The sequence below is a fragment of the Ailuropoda melanoleuca genome, chromosome 16 (genome assembly GCF_002007445.2).
Source record: "Ailuropoda melanoleuca isolate Jingjing chromosome 16, ASM200744v2, whole genome shotgun sequence".
Lineage (NCBI taxonomy): Eukaryota > Metazoa > Chordata > Mammalia > Carnivora > Ursidae > Ailuropoda > Ailuropoda melanoleuca.
The window spans coordinates 44,858,841-44,874,418 of record NC_048233.1 but is presented as its reverse complement, the minus strand read 5'-3'; positions in this window follow the sequence as shown (position 1 = coordinate 44,874,418).

Genomic DNA, 15,578 nt, shown 5'->3' with positions numbered 1-15,578 from the left:
TGCCTCGCACTAGAAGGCCCAAGAGCGTGGACCGTGCGTCAGACAGCCCGTTACTGGCTGGACCGTGTCAGCGCCTACGTAACCTCTCCCTGTCTCTGTGTCCTCGCCTTAAAAACTAGGAATATCTTTTATGGGGTGGTTGTGAAAATGCAATGAGTAAACGGACGTAAAGCAAGTGGAACGATGACGGGGACAGGAAGTGCTATAAGGTCTTAGCTGCTAGTATCTTACACACTGGCGTCCTGACACCCAGGAGCTCTCACTGAGATCCACACCTGTGTACCTGTCTACACCCACACCTGGCCGTGCCTGTCCACATCTATAGCCCACCCAACCTGTCAACACCTACCCTGTCTGTGTCACCTGCCTAGAGGCCCTTGTCCTCATACTCGTCGCTACCTAAACCCACACTTCCCCAAACTCCACACATCCTCGTCCTCCTATCAAAGGCACCCTGCCCTCAACCACTCCCAGCACCTGCACTCTGAGAAGCAAACCCCAAAATAGTGCTCTCCCCTTTGAGCTAACCTGGAGGCAGTTGAAATGGGGGGAGAGAGGGCAGCTCCTTCCTCAGATGCCAACTCGCCATCTCCCTGAGCCCAGACGCCCAGGCCCTGGTGGGAGAATTGGCCCTGAGAGGCTCCCTGAGGGCCCTGGCCTCCTAAGAGTGGGGACCACATGGCCAGTCCAGGCTCAGTTACATCCTAGAGGGATAAGGGTGAGTCCTCAAAGCCCACACGTCTCCAAAGCAGAGGGGCTGGGTGAGTGTGGGCCAGAGGTAGGAGGGGAGAACATAGAGGAAGGAGGCCAAGGGCACTCAGCCACATCCAGCCTTCCACCACCCCAGCCTCAGCCGGCTGCCTCTCCCCGTTGTTGCTGCGAGCTAATTAGCAGCTGACTGGGGGCTCTCTGAACACCCTGAAGTCATTATTTTTCTTAGTGATTTGCACATTAAACTACTTTGTTTCCTGTTTCCACCGCCTTCCCTGATACCAGAGAGGGCTCATTTAGCCCGTGACTCAGACCCCCTGGACAGCCAGCCCTGCGGCGTGGCGGCCCACAGCCTGTGTCCATAGCTTGGCCCCAGCCCTCACCTGTGGGTGCCCATGGGCCCATCCACTCTGAGTAGTGAAGGGAGAAGATGGGCTCCTCACTCCACACTGGAAGACGGACACGATTGTTTACAGAGATGATAGCAGAAGCCATCAGTGACCTGGCCATATCCTGGCTGGCCGTGCAGGACACCTGCCGGCAGTCACAGACCTACAGCCCCGGCCGCTTCCTGGGTCTCTCTGCATCAGTCCTTCCCTGGTCATAGGCACATGCTCGGGCCTGTGCCTTTGGGCCTCAGGAACGAGCCCGGTCAATGAGAGACGGGCCTCCTCACCCTTCAGAGTCACAAATGTGAGGCCTGATCCCCCCCCATGGGGCACCCCTTGAGACGGAGCCCCAATGGTCCACTTTAACGTGCTCTGTACTGGCGTTCCTCCCTCCCTGTCTCATCCCCTCACTCACTCTGCACATGCCCCAGTCACTTCCCACATGCCAATCTCTAGGTCTGCTGCGGGAGAAGCTGCTCACGGCCACCCCTGCATAATTGTCCCATGCCCATGACACAGTGCCACCCAGACACCAGTGATACCCAAACCCACATCTCTACCCTGACCTCTCCTCTGAGCTCCGGGCCCCGTCTCCCACTGCTGACAGGCCCTGGGCCTCTGAGGGTGTCCCTCAGACAAAGCCGATGGGACGTGCAGAGAGCGACCCATCATTCCTTTCCCCAGGCCCACTCCAGTGACCACACCACCCTCTAGCAGGTGCTCACGCCAGAGACCTCCCTTCATCCCTAACACCCCCACTCCTCACCCCCCATAGCTTGTCAGTACACCATTCTGGAGCTGTCCCAGCCTCCCATCTCCCCCGTCTCATCGGCCCTCCACATTGCTATAGTCTGGGTGGTCTTTCTAAAATGCAACAGGATCAGTTTTTCTCCTGGCCTAAAACTGTCTCCTGGGTCTCACAAAGATGGTAGATGAGTAACTCAGGCACCAGCCTGTCTTTCCTCCTTCAGTGAGTCCAGAAGCTGGGTGACGGAAGCATCCAGATCAGGGGCCCTAAACCCCGGGGTGGGCTGTGGGTGCGACAGGGCCTGGCTTCCTGGCTGTCATATGCTCTGGACACCTGTAGCCCCAACCCCACCTCGAGGGATGTTGGAGTCCTGTGCCTTCTTTCCTTTTTTTCAAGAAGTTTTTCTTGGGGGCGGGGGAGTATCAGTTTTCCAGAGTTTCTATAACATAGCACCAAACAACAGAAATGGGTTGTCTCTCCGTTCTGGAGTCCAGAAGGCCAAGATCAAGGTGTTGGCAGAGTTGGGTCCTCTGGGGGCTGTGAGGGCAGGTTGTGTCCAGGCCTCTCTCCCTGGCTTATAAATCGCCATCTTCTCCCTGTTCCTTTCTACTGCCTTCCCTCTGTGTGTGTCTGTTTCCAATTTCTTCCTCTTGTAGGAACACCCGTCATTTTGGATTAGGGTCCATCCTAATGACCTCATTTTAATCTCATTACTTCTGTAAAGACCCTAGCACCAAATAAGGTACCATTCTGAGGGGACATCCAGGACTTCAACATATGGATTTTGGGGGGAAACACAACTCAAGCCTACAGAGGAGCAGAAGAGGGGTGGTGAAGGGCAGACCCCAGGCTCCAGGAGGCTGCACATACTCACACCCACCTTGCCTGGCAAGCCCTGCCATTGTCCTGGTCTCCACAGGGAAAGGAGTGGGCACTGAGCAGGTGACAGGGAATTTGCGCACATGGACCAGAGATGTTCATCACTGCCCTCTGTGTCCGCACCCCTTTTGAGGAAAACTGTCCCAGCCCCAGCCATGACCCCGTTTGTACCATGACCATGCTCTCTCCCTCCACAAGCATTCAGGCTGACCCGAGGGCAGGGGTCCCTAGGCTGGCCAGTAATCATTGACTTAACACAGAAAGAGGAAATGGGTCAATCAAATTCTGCCTGCAAATTTGCACGACGACACATGGAAAGAGTCAAACAGTTAGTGAAGAAGGCCAGGAGCCACAGCCATGCGTAAGATGTGCCATGGGGCCAATCAGGGCCCCAGGAGGACCAACCATGCCACAGCCTGGTGCATGCCGAGGTCACAAGGGCAGAGCTACAGCAAAGCCAAGCAGAGAAAGGGCTGATGAGCAGGGGCAGCTGACACCCCCTCCCCCGCCGTGAGGAAGCCGGAGCATGTGGCCATGACACAGACAGAGACCACAGACAGCCGCAGAGCTGCCTGCACTCCCTCCCCATCCCAGACTCTGCCCATACACCTGCCCAGCCTTCCCGTCCTGGCCGTGGTTGAGTGGGTCCCTGCTCTTTACAACAAACAAGTCTGAGCTGAGCGGGATATAAAGACTTCAGACACCAGAACCTATGCACGCCCAGGCCCTCCCCATGTGTGAATACACACACAATCCCTGCCACTGTTGTGCACATGTGCAACAGAGGCCATGCGTCAACACCCTCCATGAAGACACAGGCCCGGGCTGACACAGCCACTCCCATGCACACGCATGTGCACACACATGCAGTAGTCGCATAGATACGGGCACACACACACACACACACACACGGACCCCAAAGAGAAAAGCCATTTCTGCCCACTCCCTGGAGATCGTTTCTGTAAGCCTCGGGCTGCTGTCCTTTAATATCATTCGACATGGTCCTCTTGAAGCAGAGGAGAGCCAAGTTCTTTTGTTCTCATAGAAGTTTCTTTCTCATGCCAGGTGAGAGATCCGAGGTAGTTCTGGGGCAGGATGGAGAAACTCTCTGGCCTTCAAAGTCCATGTTTGTTTGCTTTCTTCATGATCACAGCAGTCTAAATAAAGCCCAGGAAAGCAAACCCAGACAAAGCCCCCCAAAAATATTTCTTCCCTCCGCCATGCTCCTTCAGCGCCTAGGAGGGAGGGGAATGTGGTCAACACCTCGGCCCACAATCAGCTCCTGACCCCACAAGACCCTCAGGGCCTGCCGCCCGGGCCTCGGGCCTCAGTCCATCTCCGTCCACCCACAGACAGGAACGTTGTCCTTCCTTGGTGTCTGGCTAACATGATTAGCCAGAAAGGGCCTGGGGAAGCGTTAGTCCTCATAGGGGTAAATTTTCAAACTGCACAGTGTAGCCACACCTGGGAGCCAGGCTTTCAAGACTGTCGCCACATAACAGCTGTCTCTGTGCAAGCTCCCTTCTGCGGCTCCCAGGGGAGGGGGACCCACCCATGGTCTCCCCAGGGGAAAACCTGTGACCAGAGCTGGCTTCACGGGAGTGTGGCCTGGGACCTTGAGCTCAGAGCCCCCACCCCAGCTTAGTGGGTGTCTTGAAGTTCTTAATAATTTCTGAACAAGGGGCCCCATATTTTTATTTTGTACCGGGCCCAGCAAATTATACAGCAGATCCTGCCTGTGACACAGCATTTTTTTAGGAAACACCCAGAATCTAGCCCATGACACAGAACCTTTTCCCAGGAGTTGCTGCTCCTGGCGAGAGAAGCAAAGGAGCCCAGAGGTCTAGATCCTGTGTCCCTCTCTGCCCCTCCCCTCCCAGCCCTGTTGGGGCCCCTGCCACCCTCATAGCAGCCCCTAGGGGGCGCTGGGCTCCCTTCGTGCTCCGAAGTGTGGCCCCCAGCTCCCACACCTGGGCTCCTTGGTGAGACTCCCCAGGATTTCTGAGAGGGACTGAACTGGTTGTTAAAGGGGGCTCCGAGGACACGATCCCCAAACCAAGAAGCGGCATGCGAGTTCTTTCCCCACAATACTTTCTGCTCCCCTAAGATGTTGTACTAACACTTCTCCGCAGGCCTGGTCCATCTTGGGCTCCTGACGCTGGAAATGCCCCTGGCACAAGCTGCCCCTTCCCCTGCTAGGACACAAAGGACCCTTCTGTATTCAGTGTACAAGTCAGGACCTTGGCGGAGACAGATGGTGGCCACCCTCAGGGGTTCACTGAAGAGCATTTAAGGAGAGTGACAGCCGCCCTTCAGAGCTGTGGGCAGGGCATGGGGCGGCACCCAGAGACAGCCGAAGGGAAGCTGTTCCTACTTCCACGGCTAAAGGGACAAAGAGCAGCGCGCTTCCCAAGCTCACGACGCTGCGGCTTCGGACGAGGGCTGCCCGGCAGGGTCGGCCCACAGGAGGGCTGCCCCGCAGGAGGAAGCCCCACTGTAGGGCCCACAGCCCAGCGGGGACGGAGCCCTTGGAAGGCAGGGCAGGGCTTGGGGGAAATACCTCTATTTCCCCTCCCCCCCTTCCCCCCGCTGTCAGATATTCTACCAGAGCCTTCCATTGGCCAAACCCACTGGAGGCAGAGGGCAGAGGAGCCAACCAAGCAGTCCACACAGCAGGCCAGAGAAGAGCCAAGAATGAGACTAGCCAGCACACCCACGGTTCAGCCTCACCGGGGTCTAGATGCCCCTGCCTACTGCCCCTCCGGTCTCCCCAGCTCACATCCTGCCCCCCGTCTCTGAATGCCCCCTGCGCTGCAACTGACCACATCCCGTACTCCCCCACTTCCCCACTCCTTCACTGATGTGGGAGAGAAGGGAGAGAGGTCTCCCCACGACAGCTTGAGTCCCTCGAGGATGTCGTCAACCTTGCCTCCCCCGTCCGGTTCCTCTGGGGTCATCAAAATTCAGGCCTGCTTCAACAGCCTCAGCACCCCATGACCAGCATGTGGGAGCTAGAGTTGGCCTCACGCCCTAGAAGAGCCTAGATGGGACTTGACCTTGTAGCCCTGGCCTAGCCTATGGATGCCATCCACCTGAGGGCCTGTGGTTGGTCATGGCTTCCTGGAGTGACGTGTTGGGAAAGATTCTGGCTCTGGCTTCCACAGGCCAGGGTACCAGAGTGGGTGAGCGGGTGAGAGGCCAAGCGTGCGTGTGTGCTCCATATTTGGCCTTTCCCCCCTCCACTGGGCTACTCCAGAAGGCTGGCTCCCAGCGAGGGCTCAGGCTCTCCATGGGCCTCAGCCCCCTGGGTTGGTGCTCTGGAGCCCTCACTGGCTGGGGTGCTGCCGCCAAGAGAACACCTACTCGTCCGTGCTCTGCTCCACAAACCCAAACCCCTGCTCGTGGCTGTCGCCTGCCCAAACCACGGGGACCCTCCAGCTGCACTGTGGCACTGGCCTTTGCTGTAGGTGTGCTTTCCTCAGCCCTTCCCTCTTGGGGCTCTGGCCCCCTCACCCTCCCTGCCAGGAAAGGGGTTTGAAGTTCAGCAAGTCTGCTCACCTCCACCATGCCCAGACCATGCCCAGACCATGCCCGGGCCATGCCTGGGATCTAGGGGAAAGTCACAGGCTGGGAAGTTCCTAAAAATGATCATCGCAGCAAGTATTTGATCACTTCTATGGCCAGGCACTGAGGCAGTACTTTCCATTTATTTTCTCACTGAACACTCATTATAATCTTATCAAGCAGGGGGGTGGGGGAATGGGATAGACTGGTGATGGGTAGTAAGGAGGGCGCGTATTGCATGGTGCACTGGGTGTTATACGCAAACTAATGAATCCTCGAACTTTACATCAGAAACCAGGGATGTACTGTATGGTGACTAACATAATATAATAAAAAAACATTAAAATAAAAAAAATTAAAAAAAATTCTTATCAAGCAGTGCTATTATTATCACCCCCATTTTACAGTTAAGAAAATTGAGGCACTTGGGACACATGGGTGACTCGGTTGGTGAAGCATCTGCTTTCGGCTCAGGTCGTGATTTCGGGGTCCTGGGATCAAGCCCTGCATCAGGCTCCCTGCTCAGTGCAAAGCCTGCTTCTCCCTCTGCCTGCCATTTCCCTGCTTGTGCTCACTCTCTCTCTCTTTCTGGCAAATAAATAAAGCCTGAAAGAAGAAAGAAAGAGAAAAAAGAAAGAAAGAAGAAAGAAAGAAAGAAAGAAAGAAAGAAAGAAAGAAAGAAAAAGAAAGAAAGAAGAAAGAAGAAAGAAAGAAGAAAACGAAAGAGATAGACACACTGAGGCACAGAAAAGCCAAATCATTCTATAAGGACATATAACCAGTAAGAGACAGAGGTCAGATTTGAACCCAAGGAGGCTGACTGCAGAGCCTGACCTCTTAGCCTCTACCGTCCTATTCTGCCTCCCCTGGAGGCCCTGGGAAGCTCGCATTAACCTCATGCTCCCACCTGCCAGTGACGCCAGAGCGCCCCAGCCTGAGGCTCTGCCTGGACCAAACGAGCAAATACAAGTAACATCTGGAAGAGCACCAAACCTGCCCCAGGCCCCTGCTAGTGCTTTGCCAACTCACTTAAACTCCTGGTACCCTACAAGTTATTCCATTACCAGCATCATTTTATAGATGAAGAAATCAAGGCATAGAGGTGAACTCGCTTGCCCAAGGTCATACAGCCAGGAAGTGGCAGTAGCCAGTATTTGAATTTGGGCCCCCTGCTACCTGTCCATGGCCATAGCCATTGTGCCACACTGCCTTCCAGCCACTGGGCTGCCTTCCTGTGACACGGGATCCACAGGACATGCCCCCGGGAGCCAGCCTCACTGGGCTGCACACGCTGACAGGGCTGTACGCACCGCCCCTGTTTCAATTCCCTGGTGAGCCTGACCTTCTGAACGTGACCACAGCGAGAGAGTGATTAATGAGCCAATTATTTCTGTGGAAGACATCGTGCAAAATAAATAGCCCATTTCCCTTCAATTTACTGTTTTAATAAATAAATAGCGCTCCATGCTCTGGTTTTGTTTATTGCTGCTCATACCTGAAAGTTTGTGATGAATCTTCATGTTGTTCATTTCCAAAATTAATCAGATCTGCCCGATGACTTTGAAATATAGGACTGCATTTGTCCTTTGATGTTAACAGCAAGACAGGCAGGCGGGGCCACAGGGAAAGGCAGGCCTGGGGGAAGGGCGAGCAGAGGGCAGGATGCTCAGAGCTCTGGACCCATGGCCATGGAGGCCCAAGCGCCCACACATGAGAACCGCGGTCAGGGAGGCTGACTGTAGCTCCATGATTGAGGGTTCAAGGAAAACCACCAGAGGCACAAGGGCATAGGAGGGGAAGAAAGTTCTCTTTTCCTCTACTTTAAACTGGGGCAGACTGGCCAAACTGGGGACACTAAGAACAGTGTGTCCAAACCTCACCAAGTGGGACAAACTCAAAAAGGCCTTTACCTCCTTCCAGGGCTGATGAGGGATTGCAGAGGCATGTACTCAGCTGGCTGTCCTTTGTAGATCCCTGGGTGCAGGCACAGGGCAAAAGGGCAGAGAGCCAGGTGTCTCCTGCAGGGCACTCACCAGCTGAAGAGAGGTCTTAGGGAGGGTGGGAGACACCAGGGTTTAATGGGCTCAGAAGTAAAGGCAGGTCAACAATGGGATGTTTATGATGTGAGTTTATAGTCTACATTTCCATCTTAAGTCTATCTTATTAAGACTCACAATAGTCCAGGAGGGAATATTAAGTACCCCTTTTACAGATGAGGAAAGGAAGAGGTTCAGATAGGATCAATAACTTGCCCAACATCTCAGAACTATTAAGAGAAAGTGAAATAGTTCTGATTCCTATCTAGGTCTTCAGACTGCAAGACCAGTGTTGTTATTGTTTCTCACGTAGATGTGTGTGTGTGTGTGTGTGTGTGTGTCTGTCTGTGTCTGTGTGTGTAGCCTGCTTGAGACAAAGAATGCCACAGAGAAGAGGTGACAATTATAATCTGGGCTTTGCTGGGTGAATAGGAGTTTTCTGAGGAAAAGGCAGGCAAAAGAAATGTCAGCAAGAAAGAAGAGGTAGGTCTGACTTAGAGTAATGGTGTGGGAAAGGGGAGGAGAGAAAAGGAATGATCAAGCCCGGTGAATGACTGAATATGAAGAGTAAGAGAGAGAAGGGAGTAAAACTAAAACATGGTCACTGCCCTTCATCTGTATCTCTTGGGAGTGAAGGGATCTGTCTCACATCTGCCCTCAGGTCTTCCCTCGGCGCTCCCCTCCCTGACCTCCCCGACTTAGCCCATTCCTCCAAAGAAAGGTGGAATAGGCAGGCTGACTTCCCATGACTCTCCATGCCACCCCTGCAGCAAGACTGTCAGGGGGACCAGATGTCTCTGCCCGGCTAGAGCAAAGGGGAATCACTGATGTAGGAACAGGCCATGTTTTCCACTTACGCATGCTTTATGAAACTTCCTTGTAATCAGAGGGAAACACACCAACATTAAAGCTCCGCCCTCATGGGTCTCCCCCTGCGGACAAAGCTCAGCTCTGAGCCTTGGCCTCCAGGCTTCAGGTCTGCATCCTGGGAGGGGATCCCCTTCTTCAGTCTGTGCGAAGAGACATGGCATGGAGACCCCATCCTAAAGTCTAACATTTAAAAGACGATCACCCCCTCCACCCTGACTGTTACTGAAGCCCCCTCACCTGCCTCCCTCCCTAACCCCCACACCGTTTCTCAGCATGTAATCCAACCCCACACCTACCCCTGCCCCAACCTGATCCCTAGGTGTTTGTAAAATGCAGGTCTGAGACTTCCCGGCTCAGATCCCCTGATCAGGGTCACCCAGCTAGTGCTCACTACTCCTTCAGGGGTCAGCTTAAAATCCGTCTCCTCTGAAAGTGGTCCCGAGCCTCCAGGACCAAGCTAGCGCCCCTCTGCCCTGCCCTGGGATTGGCCTCCTGCTTGTCCACACGCTGTGCCTGACCGTGGGCTCTGTGACACCAGCGAGCTCGCTTCCTCCATCAGTGTGCCCAGTATCAGATCAAAGGAAGAAAGGAAGGGAGGCAGAAAGGGAGAGAATGGAGGGAATGTGTTTGGCTGCTGCCTTTCCAGTGGGTGACAATGGAGACCAATTCCGCCTCCCACAGGCTCAGCACCGCATTTCAGGGCAACCCTGAGCTGCGGCCTCAGCGCCCAGACATGGAACCAAGTCGGTGTAAAGGGGACCATCCTCCTCAGACACTTGATGAACAATCCAGTCCCACTGGGGCTGCAGCCCTGCTAGGCCTGGGCCTGGACGCCCTGTTGGCCTCGCCGGGACCCTCCTCCTTGGGACACTGCTCTGGCTGTAACACGATCCCCTCAGAGACTCCACGCACATGTTGACCCATCCTTAAGCCTTGGGACTCCCACCCTTGTAAATAAAAGACCAGTATCCACTCTGTGAGTGTGTGTGCACGTGTGTGTGTGCCCCCGCGTGTGTGAGTGTGCATACGAGGGCAGACATGACATGTGTTTGTGAGTGTGGGATGGTATCCTTGGCTGTGTGCGTGAGCCCACATGCAGAAGGGTGCTCTTCATGTCGATAAGTGGTGCTCGGGCGTATGTTGTGGACTGAGGCTGCATGTCCGTGAATATACACGTATTTCTGTGCATGTATGTGGAGCCATGTATGTATGTGTGTATGTAAGTGTAAGTAACGTGTATGTATACACACGGTAGTTCTTGGGACGTTGGTGTGACAGGGCCTGTTTTCATTCCCATTTGTACAGTTCTTTGGAAGTTCTCCACAGAGCTCTTGAAGCCATCTGTCTACCAGTACCGTCCCTCTTTCTAGGCTACGAGAACCTGGCGGGTAACAACATTACTTGATTTTGTCGTAGCCCTAGCTCCCGGCACAGTGCCTGGCATCAACCCATGTACTCACCCATCCATCCGTTCCACACATGCAGATCAATCGTCTGCTGGGTGCTGTATGCGGGGGATACGACAGGGAATAAAAAGCAACACAGTCACTGCCCTCACAGACCTTGCAATCTGGTGGAAAAGACAAATATTAATCAAGTAATTAAACAAATCATGTAAAACTGCAACTGTAGCAAGAAGGAGACACACCGAATTCTGACGGAGGATAAAAGGCAGATTAACCTAGTCGGGGAAATAAGACCCAGACGCTCAAGACGTACCATTGGAAATGTGACACATCTTGTGAAGGACTAACTGGAGGACGGAGGAATGGCCTTCCATCCTGGGGGAGCAGACCGTGGAGAGGCAGGTGGGAGGGCCTGCAAGGAAGCTCATGCCGGGGGGGCTGAAAGAGCCAGGGGTAGCAGATGAGGGTCGAAGGGGTGAGGTACCCTACCAGGCAGGGGTTGTGAGCTTGGTTAAACACTGAGGAAGCCACTGAAGAGCTGGAGCGGGTGACATGACCAGAGTTGTGGGGGGCTGCCAAGCGGAGCTGATTGGAGGAAGGGAAGCCCTTCCATGGGGAGATCAAGTAGGAGGTGGGGTGATGGTAGCTTGAACTGGGGTCATGACTGGAAAGACAGGGAGGAAAATAAATTCCAGAGACAAATAGCAGGCGAAGCAGACAGATCACAGCAGTGGTGTGAATATGGAGCATGAGGAAGAAAGAAGTTGAGGGTGGAAAGATTCACTGGGATGGAGAACACTTTAAGAGAACCAGTTTTAGAAGCAAGATCCTAAACTCAGTCTCAAACCTATTGAGTTTGAAAACCCTTCAAGCTTTCCAGAAGAAAACGCCAGAAGACCTGACGATCTGACAGTAGGTGAAGTGGGTGTGGTGTGTGCACACGGCAGGGGATTAATAATGTGTCCTAAATTGATGTTCCCAGATTCTCTCTCCTCTACCGTATCTTTTCATCAAGAGATAATGATGGTTCTTAGAAAATTTAGAAATAGACATGACTCACCTTGGATAGAGGCTTTGGAATGAGAAGGCTCTATAAACCCAAGCCATTACCAACTGCCAGATAGACAGAATTTTACAGCTCACATGGGGCTCTAACTCATATGAGCTTCACTATAAGCTGGGATTATTACCTCCGTTTGAGGTTACATGGTTTGTCCTGAGAAATCATGTATTGGGTCAAGCGTAAACTACTTTCTCATTATCATCTGTCTTCTGAAAGATTTGGAACTGCGAAACGCTTCCTTATGAGACATGTGAATTCAATCCATCTCATATATATCTGTGAGCACAAACTGAAAAGACAAGGAGGGTGCTACAAAGACACATAAGGAAAAGTCCTTGCCCTTGAGGACATCGTAGTCCAGGGAACAAGAGTCCCAGTTGATTATAATATGCGAGACAAAGTTGAGAATGCTATATAACCTCCTTTCAAGTAAAGCTTCTCTGATCATAAAAAATAGCAAATGCCTAGTGTAAACAAATACATAATATGGAACATAAAAAGGAGAAAATATCCAAGATCCATGTGGAGGTAACCATGTCACTATTTTGTTTGTTTCATTTTGGTCTGTGCTTGTATTGGACTTCTCAGTGACATAAATCGATAAATTGCCTCTTATGTATAAGCCGGTTTTAACTGAAGTTTCTGTAATTTGTAATCAAAAGGATCTCAACTAACAAGGTCATTTTGAGGATTGAATCAATTAAAGTATACAAAAAGCTTCACACAGTATCTGGAACGTAGCAACTACGGATCGCCCCTGGTTTACAATGGATTTTTCAACTTCACGATGGTGCAAAAGCAAAATCCAGTCAGTAGAAACCATGCTTGGAATTTGGAATTCTGATCTTTTCCTGAACTAGCTGCATGCAGTATGACCCTCTCCCGTGACGCTGGGCAGTGGCAGGCCACCAAGGCTCACAGTCACCCACGGCTCCCAGCCCGCCACGGCTCCCAGTCAACCACGGCTCCCAGCCAGCCACGGCTCCCAGTCAAACACGCCATCACGAGGGTCAGCAACCAACGCACGCACAGCCATTCTGTACACACACAGCCGTTCTGATTTTCATGGTACAGTATTCAGTACATTGCATGAGAGAGTCCACACTTTATTATAAAGCAGGCTTCGTGTGAGATGATTTGGCCTAATGGGAGGCTAGTGTCGGTGTTTGAGCACGTTTAAGAAAGGCTATCTAGGGGCGCCTGGGTGGCACAGTGGTTAAGCATCTGCCTTCACGCTCAGGGCGTGATCCCAGCGTTCTGGGATCAAGCCCCACATCAGGCTCCTCTGCTGTGAGCCTGCTTCTTCCTCTCCCACTCCCCCTGCTTGTGTTCCCTCTCTCGCTGGCTGTCTCTGTCTCTATCGAATAAATAAATAAAATCTTTAAAAAAAAATTAAAAAAAGAAAGGCTATCTAAGCTATAATGTTCAGTAGGTTAGGGGCAGTAAATGCATTTTCATCACACGGTGGATTTTTGGGGACATAACCCCACCTCAAATTGAAGAAGACCTGTACTCAATAGCATTAGCTGCTACTATTCTTTTTTTTTTTTTTAAAGATTCTATTTATTTATTTGACAGAGAGCGAGCTCGCACACAGGAATGGGAGTGGGGGGGAAGGATAGCAAAGGCAGAGGGAGAAGCAGACACCCCGCTGAGCAAGAAACAGCATAGGGGCTCAGTCCCAGGACGCTGGCATCATGCCCTGAGCCGAAGGTAGACGCTTGACCGACTGAGTCACCCAGGCGCCCAGCTGCTATGATTCTTATTCGCCGTGTTCCATCTGTGGGATCAGTGGGGCCAGGCACACAGAAGGCTGCTTACATGAAACTCTGAAGAGCTTCCTGGAAAAAAACAAATCCTAAGGGAACAGAAATCCACGCACAGAAGATTTAGTAAGAAAGGCTTAGTCAGCAGGACAAGGGACAATTTGGAGGACAGCCCGGTGTTTGCTCGTCGGAACCGTCTCCTAGTTCTGCCCCACCGTGAGGCCAGGAATGTGCTCTGCGGAGGGCGGGGGAGAAGGAACCGGGAAGGCTAGAAGGAAAGCACGAACCTCTCTGTAGGCCGGCGGCTAACACGGCTCTGCCCCGGAGCAAGGGAGAGGTGGTCGCTCCAGCCACCGAGCACGAGCACGGGAACCCTTGTTACTCTGAGTCATCCCATGCCAAAAGGTCACTGAGGGCTGCTTTGCTGTAAGGGGCCCAACAGCCCAAATACCCAAGCTTAGTCTCTTTAAAACATTGTTTCTAAGGGTTCGATACAAGCAGGCTCTGGGAGAGAAAATAAAATAGAGGGCCTGCCTCAGGAGTTAATCATCTAAAGAAAACAGGTATGTATGTATGTATTTATTACTCATCAAACTACGCCAATAGCATCTGTGACTTGCTCCTACGAAGCTAATGGGTCTTCATAAAATTTCCACCATAATTTTGAGCTCGTATGCCCCACCTGTTACACTGAGTTAACCAGTATCGCTGTGATATGCTGAGAATTGCCATTTGAGGAAGAACTAAACATATTTGAGCTGACACTTTGATAATTTTTTATCTTCCATGCTGGTCTACATGGGAGCAAAGGCTGTAACGAAGCCAGCTTAAATGCTAGAAGACTGTGCTGGAGATGTTCTTACTGACTCCTCCTTTCCCAGCTGAGCGAGCGCTTGCCTCGTCTGTCCCTGAGACCTGGCCCCAGCTCCTCTTGGAGGAAGCGAAGGAAAGAGCCAGGAGCTCTGGCTTATCTGAATCCGCTTTTACTGATTCCCCTCAACTCTCTCCTGAACCACCAGCAAGGCATTCAGGTCTCAGCTCTTGTTGATTTTCCCACCCCCAAATGTTCCTCTAGGAAAAGCCAAACTTCAGCCCTTAATTCCCTTAATTCCATGAATAGACCCCTTGTTTCAACCCTGAGTCTGAACTGTTACATCTCAGACCACTGACAGCTCTGAGTGTAACTGAATTTTCTTGCATTCCATTTTCAGTGTGGGCAGGAGTTAAGAGTATGGAACAAAGGGGGCGCCTGGGTAGCGCAGTCGTTGGGCGTCTGCCTTCGGCTCAGGGCGTGATCCCGGCGTTCCGGGATCGAGTCCCACATCAGGCTCCTCGGCTGGGAGCCTGCTTTCCTCTCCCTCTCCCCTGCTGTGTTCCCTCTCTTGCTGGCTGTCTCTCTGTCACATAAATAAATAAAATCTTTAAAAAAAAAAAAAGAGTATGGAACAAAGACATTATAAGAGAAACAGTATATACAACTAGATGACAATACTTGTGATGCTCTGTTGTTAGTGGCATACGTATTAAAGATTGTCATACCTTCTTAGAGAACTGACATCTTTATTATTGATGTATTATGTATATTATTATTATGTATTACTATGTATTTGTCCCTGGTAAATTTCCTTGGTCTGAAGTCGGCTCTGTCTGAAATTAATACATCTACTCCCGCTTTCTTTCAGTTAGTATTCGCCTGGTATATCTTTCTCTGTCCATTTACTTTTAATCCATAGGTCTTTCTATTTGAAGCATTGCTGCAGTATGTCTTGCGACCTCATGAAGCCTGACTCAATCAGGCTCCCCATCCCTGCAGGTGCCTTGCCTCAAACAGATGTCCAAGGTCCCTGGGAGGTTGGCCTGCATTTCAGAGCATCCCAGCGCCTCTGCCCTTTGCGGTTCCTCACGAAGTGTGGCTTGAGGAACCTTGGAGGCAGCTGTCCTAGGTGCTAGATAGGACCGGAGTTCTGGACTCTTTCCATCTGCCCCCTCAGCACACCAGCTGCTTCAGGCTCCACCTGCCATGCCCCCAGACCCTGGCCACACGTGAGATGACATTACCGGCAGGTGCAGACAGGGCCTGCCAGGTGCACAGCCAGCTCCGCTTGGGGGAGGCCCTGCCAGACTGGGGGTTTCTCATCTATCATCA